This window comes from Bos javanicus, chromosome 14, assembly GCF_032452875.1.
Source record: "Bos javanicus breed banteng chromosome 14, ARS-OSU_banteng_1.0, whole genome shotgun sequence".
In the NCBI taxonomy this organism is placed as follows: Eukaryota; Metazoa; Chordata; class Mammalia; order Artiodactyla; family Bovidae; genus Bos; species Bos javanicus.
The window spans coordinates 61,818,351-61,828,419 of NC_083881.1; the positions used below are offsets into that span (position 1 = coordinate 61,818,351).

At 50.2% G+C, this 10,069-nt stretch overlaps 1 long non-coding RNA gene across 1 annotated transcript; it reads right to left on the reverse strand.

Moving 5' to 3' along the window:
• Positions 1 to 2,111: 2,111 nt before the first annotated feature.
• On the reverse strand, positions 2,112 to 5,187 carry LOC133260653 (uncharacterized). Its single transcript, XR_009740911.1, has 2 exons — positions 3,516 to 5,187; positions 2,112 to 2,330 (listed from the first exon to the last, which is right to left on the reverse strand). It is a non-coding gene; the product is annotated as an uncharacterized LOC133260653 (long non-coding RNA).
• Positions 5,188 to 10,069: the final 4,882 nt, after the last annotated feature.

The following is a 10,069-nucleotide window of genomic DNA, read 5'->3' on the forward strand; positions in this document are numbered from 1 at the left end:
AGTTTTCACAAGGCACGACCAGGAGACTCATAGGCCTGCCCACATACTTAGGCCCTTCTGTTTGGCACCATCTGAAATTAGCTGGCCAACATCTCCCGCCTACAAAGATTTATTGAGCATCTACTATGTGCAAAGTACTATTCCAGACTCTGGAAATATAGCAGTGAAAAAAGAAACAGAAAAATCTTTATCTGCATGAATCTTGCATTCCAGTAGGGGAAGCAGACAATCACCTAATAAATCAGTAAAATACTATCACTTGGTGATAGTACTATGGGGAGGAAAAAGCAGGGCCAGATGGAGGAGATAGAGTGAATAGGGCAAGACTCCCCGAAAAGGTGAGATATGAGCAAAACCTGAAGGAGATAAGGGACTGAGTCATGACGTTACTGGGGGAGGAGACTTTCAGATGGTAGGAACAGCAAGTGCAAAGGCCCTGAGGCAGGAACTTGCTGTGAGTTTGCAAGGACTAGCAAGGAGCCCAGTGTAAGTGGGTCAGAGCGCAAGAACAGTAAGAAGTGAAATCAGAGTCCACAGTGGGAGAAGGGTGAGAGGTTTGTGGGATTGTGGGTGTGGAGGGTCTCTTGGGCCAATGTAGGGACTCTGGCTTTGACTATGAGTGAGATCAGAGAAGGCGATGGCACCCCACTCCAGCCAGTACTCTTGCCTGGAAAATCCCATGGATGGAGGAGCCTGGTAGGCTGCAGTCCATGGGGTCGAGAAGAGTCGGACATGACTGAGCGACTTCACTTTCACTTTTCACTTTCATGCATTGGAGAAGGAAATGGCAACCCACTCCAGTGCTCTTGCATGGAGAATCCCAGGGACAGGGGAGCCTGGTCGGCTTCCGTCTATGGGGTCGCACAGAGTCGGACACGACTGAAGCGACTTAGCAGCAGCAGCAGCATGAGTGAGATGGGACCCACCTGAGGGCTCTGAGCACAGAAGAGACAGGATCAAAGGGACTGTTTTAAAGGGCCACCCTAGCTGCTATGTGGAGAGAAGGCAGAAGCAGGAGACCTCCTAGACCGGTTCAGTAAATTCAGGTAGAAGGCGGTGCTGTCTCAGCAAAGGGGCTGTGGTAGAAGTGGTCGGATTCTGGAGATTTTTGGAAGGTTAGAGCCAATGGGATTTGTTGATGATCCTTCCAGGAGAGCCAGCACTGTGCCTGGCAGGATCACACATGTGGGTGCAGCCAGCAGTATTTCTCAAGGCGATAAGCACCATGCGGTGGCTTTGGAGCCAGACACGCCTGGGTCTGGATCCAGACTCCATCCCTACTAGCTGTTCATCTTGAGCAGTTTACATCAACTCTCTAATACTTTGTGTCTTCATCTGTCAACTGGGGATGACAATCTTTGTATCATAGGATTATTATGAAGATCAAGTGAGATGATCTTAAAGAACAGCTGACAGGAGAATGATTGTGATCGTTTTAAATAATGCAGTCTCCTATGAATTTTGGAGCGGAGGCCTGAAGAGGGGAGGGGCGGGCTCTGAGGGTGGAGGGAACATGCGGGAGGGGTTGGACAAAGCTGGGAGCAGCCAAGACCACCCAGGAATGCTGGTGTGGAAAGAGAACAGGAATCTTGGGCACACACTGGCCTGCCCAAGTGAGTCTGGGGGATTCCAACACTCGGGCAGGTTGGGGTAGGGTGGCCTTCAGAGAAAAGATGGCCAGAGGGGAACTCCTTGGCTGAAGGTGGAGCAGTGGAAAATGGGAACATCCCCAAATTCTAGAGGATGAGGTCATCCCAGCTGAAGCCAATCAAAGCTCTCCCTTGGGGAGGCAAGAAAGGGTTTGCTAGGCCAAAAACTGCAGCGGGCTCTAGCGGCTGCCAAGAAAGGAGGCGAGGCAAGGCGAGCCCTGGGCCCGAAGCCATGAGCTCTGGAGGCCCCACCTTGGCTAGAAAAAGAGACTAGGGAGAGCTGGGGGGCGGGGGTGGGGCAACCCAGAAGCGGGGGGAGGGCGGGGGTTGTCTGAATTGTCTGGTGGTAATGGGGCACGCTCCTGGAAAAACTGTTAAGTCCTCAGAGGCAGCCAACAAAGCTTCGCACACCAGGGCTCTACAATGTTTTTCCCTTAACAAGGACAGAAAGCATTCCTTCCATCAGAGATGTTCTGTTGATTTATATGCACGTTTCGGGATTCTGAACTTTTCCTCCTACCTAGAGAGAACATTGACAATGAATGACGTGGGTTCAAATTCCAGGGCAGCGGTCGACCTTGGGCAGGATGCTTGACCTCTGGGTCTTGTAAAATGGGGATCACTGTACTTCACAGGTGTCACTGGGACCATCATCTCCATTCGCCGCCACTCTCCCCATCCCTGGGTTCAGAGAATAAAAGAAAGCCTACTAAATGAATGTGAAGGCAGACAGTCAAGTGTACAGAAGGGTCTCTCCTGCGTGGGCAACACCAGGGGGCTGGTTTCTAGGGGCCAGAGGGGACAGGTGGGGTCTGGAACTTGGGGAGCAGCGCCCCCAGTCCCAAGGTGGAGACCTGATCCTTACCCGATGCCTCCCAGTTCAAACTCCCTCTCTCCTAAGGCACCACCATCTGTTCCCATTTCTCTCAGACCCTGAAGAAGTGGTACGCTGCACTTGGAAGAGGAGGCATCCTTTCCCCAGACACCCCAGGGGCTAGAAATCCCCCAGGCCCGACGCCCTCCGGAGGCGCTGACGTCAGCCCGAGCGGCGGCCGCGGAGCGTTTCTGGTAAGTCTCCCGCCAGCGGCCACGTCCAGGAAGGACAGGGCTGGGCCCAGGCCAAGTCCCGCAGCTGCTCAGCCTGCCCGGCCTGGGGAGGTTTCCGCTGTGCCCACTTGGGCCGCAGCAATCCTGGGGCCCTAAGGGCGTGGGTGGCTGGCCGGCCGTTCCCGGCCTGTCGCCACCCTGTCCAAGAAGTCAATCCAGCCCACCGACCGCAGATTTCTAGAGCCTGCGCTCGCTGATGGGAATGGAAACGGAAGTACCTCCTTCCCCCTCCCCTCCCCTCCCCTCCCCTCCCCTCCCCTCCCCCATTCCTGCTCTCCGCTCCCTTCCCCCATTCCTGCTCTCCCCTCCCCCATTCCCCCTCCCCCCTCCTCCCGATTCCCCCTCCCCCTCCCCTCGCCCCTCCCCTATTCCCACCCTTCTCCCCTATTCCCACCCTTCTCCCCTCCCCTCCCCCCTCCCCACCCTCATCCCTCATGACTGCTCTTTCCCTGTTCTTGTCACAGGCTTTGACAGCCATTTGAGACTGCTCAGGGAGAAGACAGGAACTCTGACCCTGGCCCCCAAATCAGAGGTTTTTAGGCCAGCAAGTCATAGCGTTTTAGAGCAGACAGAAGGGTCTCTCAAGCCAGGCCAGTGTCCTTTGAGTCAGTGGTTTCTGGATGCCAGGCACAGCACTCCCAGCTTCACAGGCATTAAAACCCTGACGCCTGCACTAGGGAGACACTGCTTGAGCTGCAGTTGACAGGTGGGAACATGGACACAGTGCACAGGACTGAAGCAGCCTGCCTGAGGCCCCACCTCGGAGCCTGTGTTGGGAGCCAGGTCTTGTGACTGACTTCACAGCTGAATTCTGCCACCGTGTTACGCTTCTCCACGCGTGTTGGTGGATCACGTGTTCCTGTCCTAGGTCTGCCAGGAATGAGAGAAACCTGTGGTTAAGCAGGCCTGGGGTGGGGGTGGGGGCAGGGAAGTACCCTAAATTCAGTTCCACTTCATGGAATGTCTTGGAGCATAGTGACAGATTAAAGGCTCTGACAAGTCCTGCAGGGAGTAAATCTGTTTAACTCTCTTTAACCTAGTGTTTCCCAAACTTATATGCATCTGGGAACCCCACCCCCTTTTTAAAAAATGGGAGATGGTTATCATCCTGGAGAAGGTGCTCTGGGAGCTGCTACATGAGATCACACCACCTGTCTTGTTCAGATAGTGCCTGGTATATATTAGGAGCTCTGTAAATGTAGGTTGGATAAAATTAACATTTCCCCCATTGCTGGTCGTCCCAGCCCATTCCCCAGGATTTCTCTCCCTGAAGAGTCCTTCAGCCATAGAAGATAAACCCACTCCTGCTGGTGCCCCTGTGTGGGTTTTCTGGGCTGTGCTGGGGTTATGTGAAAAGAAAAGTTTATTCAGGCAACTCCTGTGGCCTCCCCTGTTTTAGCCTCCCCTCAGAGGTCCCTACTCTTAAGGACAAAGGGAAAGTTCTGAGACACTTCCATTCAGTTTTGGCATAGGAATATGGGTGTGGATGAGGGTGTAAAATGTGCTGTGCTGTGCTCAGTCATGTCCAACTCTTTGCGGCTCCATGGACTGTAGCCCACCAGGCTCCTCTGTCCATGGGGATTCTCCAGGCAAGAATCCTGGAGTGGGTTGCCATGCCCTCCTGCAGGGCATCTTCCCAACCCAGGAATCAAACTGGGGTCTCAAATCTCTCGCCTGCATTGCAGGCGGATTCTTTACCAGCTGAGCTACCAGGGAAGCCCAAGTCCTTTCAAGCCCCCGAGCCTGCCCAAGCAGGACTGCGAAGGCCCTGAGGGGTCCTCCTACCCCGTGCTCACATCTCCGTTTTCACCTTTCTTGGCACCCTGCCCGGTCACCCCTCACCCCCTCCCTCTACTTTTTACACCCTGTCTCTCAGCCCCTCTTACTTCCTACCCTCCTGGACTCGGCTTGAACTCCAGGCTCTATTGGAATCAGATCCTCTCTGGGGACCCTGAGCACACAGCAGGCCAGGCCCCGGCTCTGAGATTCAGGGGTGACCGCCGTGGGATGGGTGCAGGCCTCCCTTTAGACACAGCCAAGTCAGGAATGACAGATGCTCGCCACGACCCAGCGCCCTTCTCCCCACCCTTTGGTGGCACCCCCTTGGCAAGCCTCCCAGCCTGGAGCCGGTGCCAGGCCTCCTCCCTCTCTTGGATCCTGAGCACTGCTGGGAAGGGCACCACCACAGTGCTGGCATCGCTACAGGCTCAGACTCCCAACTGGGTACCACCTGCCAGCACATGTAGCAGCCTTGGGTCTAAACCACTTACTATTCTGGGCCTCCATCACTCTCTCCACATGCTCCCTTCTGACCCCGGGCCTAATGCTTAGCTTCTTGTCTCCTACCACTGGAAAAACAAATTGAGGCCACTGGGATCACATGATCTCCATCAAATCCTTCCTCCCTACCGAGTCTGCTTCCACGCACCCCCCTCCCACCCCCGCACCCCACTGCTTTCCTGTTAATTTTAGAAGCAGGCCAAAATCCAGGTCAGATCCCCCAGCCGGTGGAGTCGGGCTGCCGGGGTTCCAATCCCATTTATATCCCTTCCTGGCTGTGTGATCTTGGGCAGATTTCTTAAGCTCCTCAGTGCCTCGGTTTCCTCATCAGTGAGATGGGATGGTACTTGCCTTTACCTCACAGAGTTGATGGAAGGATTATATGAGAGAGGCTGCACAGAGAACTTGGCACAGGCAAATGCTAAGAAAGGCTAGCTATTGCCGCCTGCCTCTCTGCCTCCTCTAAACCGTGTTCCCTCATTATGAACATCTCCTGGTTTCTAGCTCATTCCTCTCAGCCTATACAGACACATCAGTCTCTCCTGTCATAAAAAAATCTCTTCTTGATTCTGCATTCTTGATTTCTCTTGTGCCTTCTCGTCCAGACTTCTCAGCAGCATCCTGAGAAGCAATCTGCCTGTTGCTTTCCTTATCTCCTTTCTGTTCCTCAGTCCACTGGGGACATGGCTTCTGGCTCTACCATACTTCTGACGTTTGTCGGGGGTCACCAAGGACCAGGCCAAGACCAGTGGGCACATCTCAGCCCCTGACCTCTGCTCCTGACCTCTGCCTGCTGCACTGACTGTATTAGTCATTTCCTCCTCTGTGAAATGATGGATGGCTTGGCATCCGTGCCTCCTTATCAACCCCTTGGTCCTCCTTGTACTTCTTTGACCTTTCCCTCTCTGTTCTCACAGGACTCCTTGTCCACTGTGGGCCCCAGGGGACTGGTCTGCTGGTCCCCAGACTGGGGACCCTGAATCTGTCCTTGGTCAGTGGGTCTCCTCTGTCTTCACACTCCTTTCAGGTGATCTTAGCAGCTCTTAGCTTCCCAGATAGCTCAAATGCTAGAGAATCTTCCTGCAATGCGGTTCGATCCCTGGATTGGGAAGATCCCCTGGAGAAGGGCATGGCAACCCATTCCAATGTTCTTGCCTGGAGAATTTCATGGACAGAGGAGACTGGCGGGCTACAGTCCACGGGGTCACAAAGAGTCGGACATGACTGAGTGACTGACACTTTCACTTTCACTTAGCAGCTCTTATGGCCTCTACTTCCACTTGATGGTTGCTACCTGCTATGGACTGAATTGTGTGTGCCACCCCCTCCCCAAATTCATACATTGAAGCCCTAATCCCCAGTGCTAGTGTATATGGAGACAGAGACTGTAAGGAAGTAATTAAGATTAAATCAGGCTATAAATTCGGGCCCCTAATCTGATAGGTTAGATAGCATCACTGACGTAATGGACATGAACTTGAGCAAACTACAGGAGATAACGGAGGACAGGGAAGTCTGGCGTGCTGCAGTCTGTGGGGTTACGAAGAGTCAGACACTACTTAGTGACTGAATAATGACAACAATCTGATAGGATCAATGTCCTTATACAAAGAGGAAGAGACACCAGAGATCTCTCTTTCTGGGCTCACACGAGGACACAGCAAGAAGGCCATCTGTAAGCCAGGAAGAGAGTTCTCACCAGAAGTTAACTCTGCTGGTACCTTGGTCCTGGACCTCTAGCCTCTAGAAGTATGAGAAAATAATTTCTGTTATTCAAGCTACCCTGTCTGTGGCAAATTCCTAAGCATGTAGGCATCCTAAGGCACCTCATCTGACTCTCTGTGACCCCATGGACTGTAACCCACAAGGCTCCTCTGTCCATGGGATTCTCCAGGCAAGAATACTGGAGTGGGTTGCTGTGCCCTCCTCCAGGGGATCTTCCTGACCCAGGGATCGAACCCAAGTCTCTTATGTCTCCTGCACTGGCAGGTGGGTTCTTAACCATCTGGGAATACCCGTTTCTAAGTGTACCAGTAAGTTTTTCCTGCAAAACAGACTATTCCAAAATTTGGTGGTTGAAAACAACCACTCATTTAGCTTATCTTTCTGCAGGTCAGCAGTTTGCTCTGGGCTCAGGTAGCAGTTCCTCTGATCTTGGATCTGTGGTCAGCTGCAGGTTTGGCTGGGCACTGGTTGTAGCCTGGCTTTAGCAGGATGGCTCATCTCTGCTCCACAGAGTCTCTCATCTTCCAGGAGGCAGGCTTGGACTTGTTTCCATGGTGATGCAGCAAGGTTCTAAGAAAGCAAGCAGAGTGGAGGTTTGGAAGGAAAAGCCTCAGACTCTGCAGACATCCAGGTCTGTGTACTCTGCATTCTTACCTGGCACTCTGGGAGTTGACTTCTCAATATCAAGACATCTTGGACAATGAACTAGGAATATAGAAAAGTAATTACACAAGAAAAAGAATGTATGTGTATAACTGCATCACTTTGCTGTGTAGCAGATAACACAGTATTGTAAATCAATTCTACTTCAATTTTAAAAGTACTTTGAAAACAGAATAATAATTAAGTAAACTCTGGAAAGGCACTTAACATTTTAAGGTATAATTGACAGGAGTTGCCAGATGTAGAGTAAGGAAAGACGAGGAAAATAGGCCTACAACTGGGTAGACAATCTTTGTGCTTCCCTGGTGTTTCAGGCAGTAAAGAGTCCACCTGCAATGCAGGAGACTGGGGTTTGATCCCTGGGCTGGGAAGATCCCCTGGAGAAGGGAATGGCAACCCCCTCCAGTATTCTCACCTGGAAAATCCAATGGACAGAGAAGCCTGGTGGGCTACAGTCCATGGGATCGCAAAGAGTTGGACACAACTGAGCGATTAACACTTTCACTTTGGGTAGACAAATTGCTGGGCTAGATGGAGGGTGAAAAAAATTTGCTGAGCACTTATTATTTGCTGGACACTTTTCTAGCCCATTGGCACACAGAAAATACTAAGGTGCTTGAGAAAATGTTTCTGGAGCCAGACTTGGCTCTAGAGACTATATGTATTCTTTTTCAGATTCTTTTTCATGATAGCTTGTTTTAAGTTATTGAATATAGTTCTCTATGCTATACAGAAGTCAAGTGGGCCTTAGAAAGCATCACTACGAACAAAGCTAGTGGAGGTGATAGAATTCCAATTGAGTTATTCCAAATCCTGAAAGATGATGCTGTGAAAGTGCTGCACTCAATATGCCAGCAAATTTGGGAAACTCAGCAGTGGCCACAGGACTGGAAAAGGTCAGTTTTCACTCCAGTCCCAAAGAAAGGCAATGCCAAAGAATGCTCAAACTACCGCACAATTGCACCCATCTCACACGCTAGTAAAGTAATGCTCAAAATTCTCCAAGCCAGGCTTCAGCAATATGTGAACCGTGAACTTCCTGATGTTCAAGCTGGTTTTAGAAAAGGCAGAGGAACCAGAGATCAAATTGCCAACATCCGCTGGATCATAGAAAAAGCAAGAGAGTTACAGAAAAACATCTATTTCTGCTTTATTGACTATGCCAAAGCCTTTGATTGTGTGGATCACAATAAACTGTGGAAAATTCTTCAAGAGATGGGAATACCAGACCACCTGATCTGCCTCTTGAGAAATTTGTATGCAGGTCAGGAAGCAACAGTTAGAACTGGACATGAAACAACAGACTGGTTCCAAATAGGAAAAGGAGTCCGTCAAGGCTGTATATTGTCACCCTGCTTATTTAACTTATATGCAGAGTGCATCATGAGAAACGCTGGACTAGAAGAAACACAAGCTGGAATCAAGATTGCTGGGAGAAATATCAATAACCTCAGATATGCAGATGACACCACTCTTATGGCAGAAAGTGAAGAGGAACTCAAAAGCCTCTTGATGAAAGTGAAAGAGGAGAGTGAAAAAGTTGGCTTATAGCTCAACATTCAGAAAACAAAGATCATGGCATCTGGTCCCATCACTTCATGGGAAATAGATGGGGAAACAGTGGAAACAGTGTCAGACTTTATTTTTCTGGGCTCCAAAATCACTGCAGATGGTGACTGCAGCCATGAAATTAAAAGACGCTTACTCCTTGGAAGGAAAGTTATGACCAACCTAGATAGCATATTCAAAAGCAGAGACATTATTTTGCCAACAAAGTTTCGTCTAGTCAAGGCTATGGTTTTTCCTGTGGTCATGTATGGATGTGAGAGTTGGACTGTGAAGAAGGCTGAGCGCTGAAGAATGGATGCTTTTGAACTGTGGTGTTGGAGAAGACTCTTGAGAGTCCCTTGGACTGCAAGGAGATCCAACCAGTCCATTGTGAAGGAGATCAGCCCTGGGATTTCTTTGGAAGGAATGATGCTAAAGCTGAAACTCCAGTACTTTGGCCACCTCATGTGAAGAGTTGCCTCATTGGAAAAGACTCTGATGCTGGTAAGGATTGGGGGCAAGAGGAAAAGGGGACGACAGAGGATGAGATGGCTGGATGGCATCACTGACTCGATGGACGTGAGTCTGGGTGAATTCCGGGAGTTGGTGATGGACAGGGAGGCCTGGCGTGCTGTGATTCATGGGGTCGCAAAGAGTCGGACACGACTGAGCGACTGATCTGATCTGATACTATACAGAAGGTCCTTGTCATTTGTATCTAGTTTATATATAATAGTGTGTATCTGCTAATCCCAAACTAATTTGTCCCTCTCTCCCCTTCCCCTTTGATAACCATAGGGTTATTTTCTATGTCTGTGAGTCTTTTCTGTTTTATAAATTTCGTATCCTTTTTAGATTCCACAAATAAGTTATCGCATATGGTATTTGTCTTTCTTTGACTTACTTCACTTAGTGTGATACTCTCTAGGTCCATCTGTGTTACTGCAAATGACTGTGTTTCATTCTTCATTATGGCTGAATAATATTCCATTCTGCATCTATGCTGATCTTCTTTATCCATTTATCTGTCAGTGGACACTTAGGTTGCAGAAGCTATGTTCTTAATCACCACTTCCTTCATGTTCCTCCACCTACCA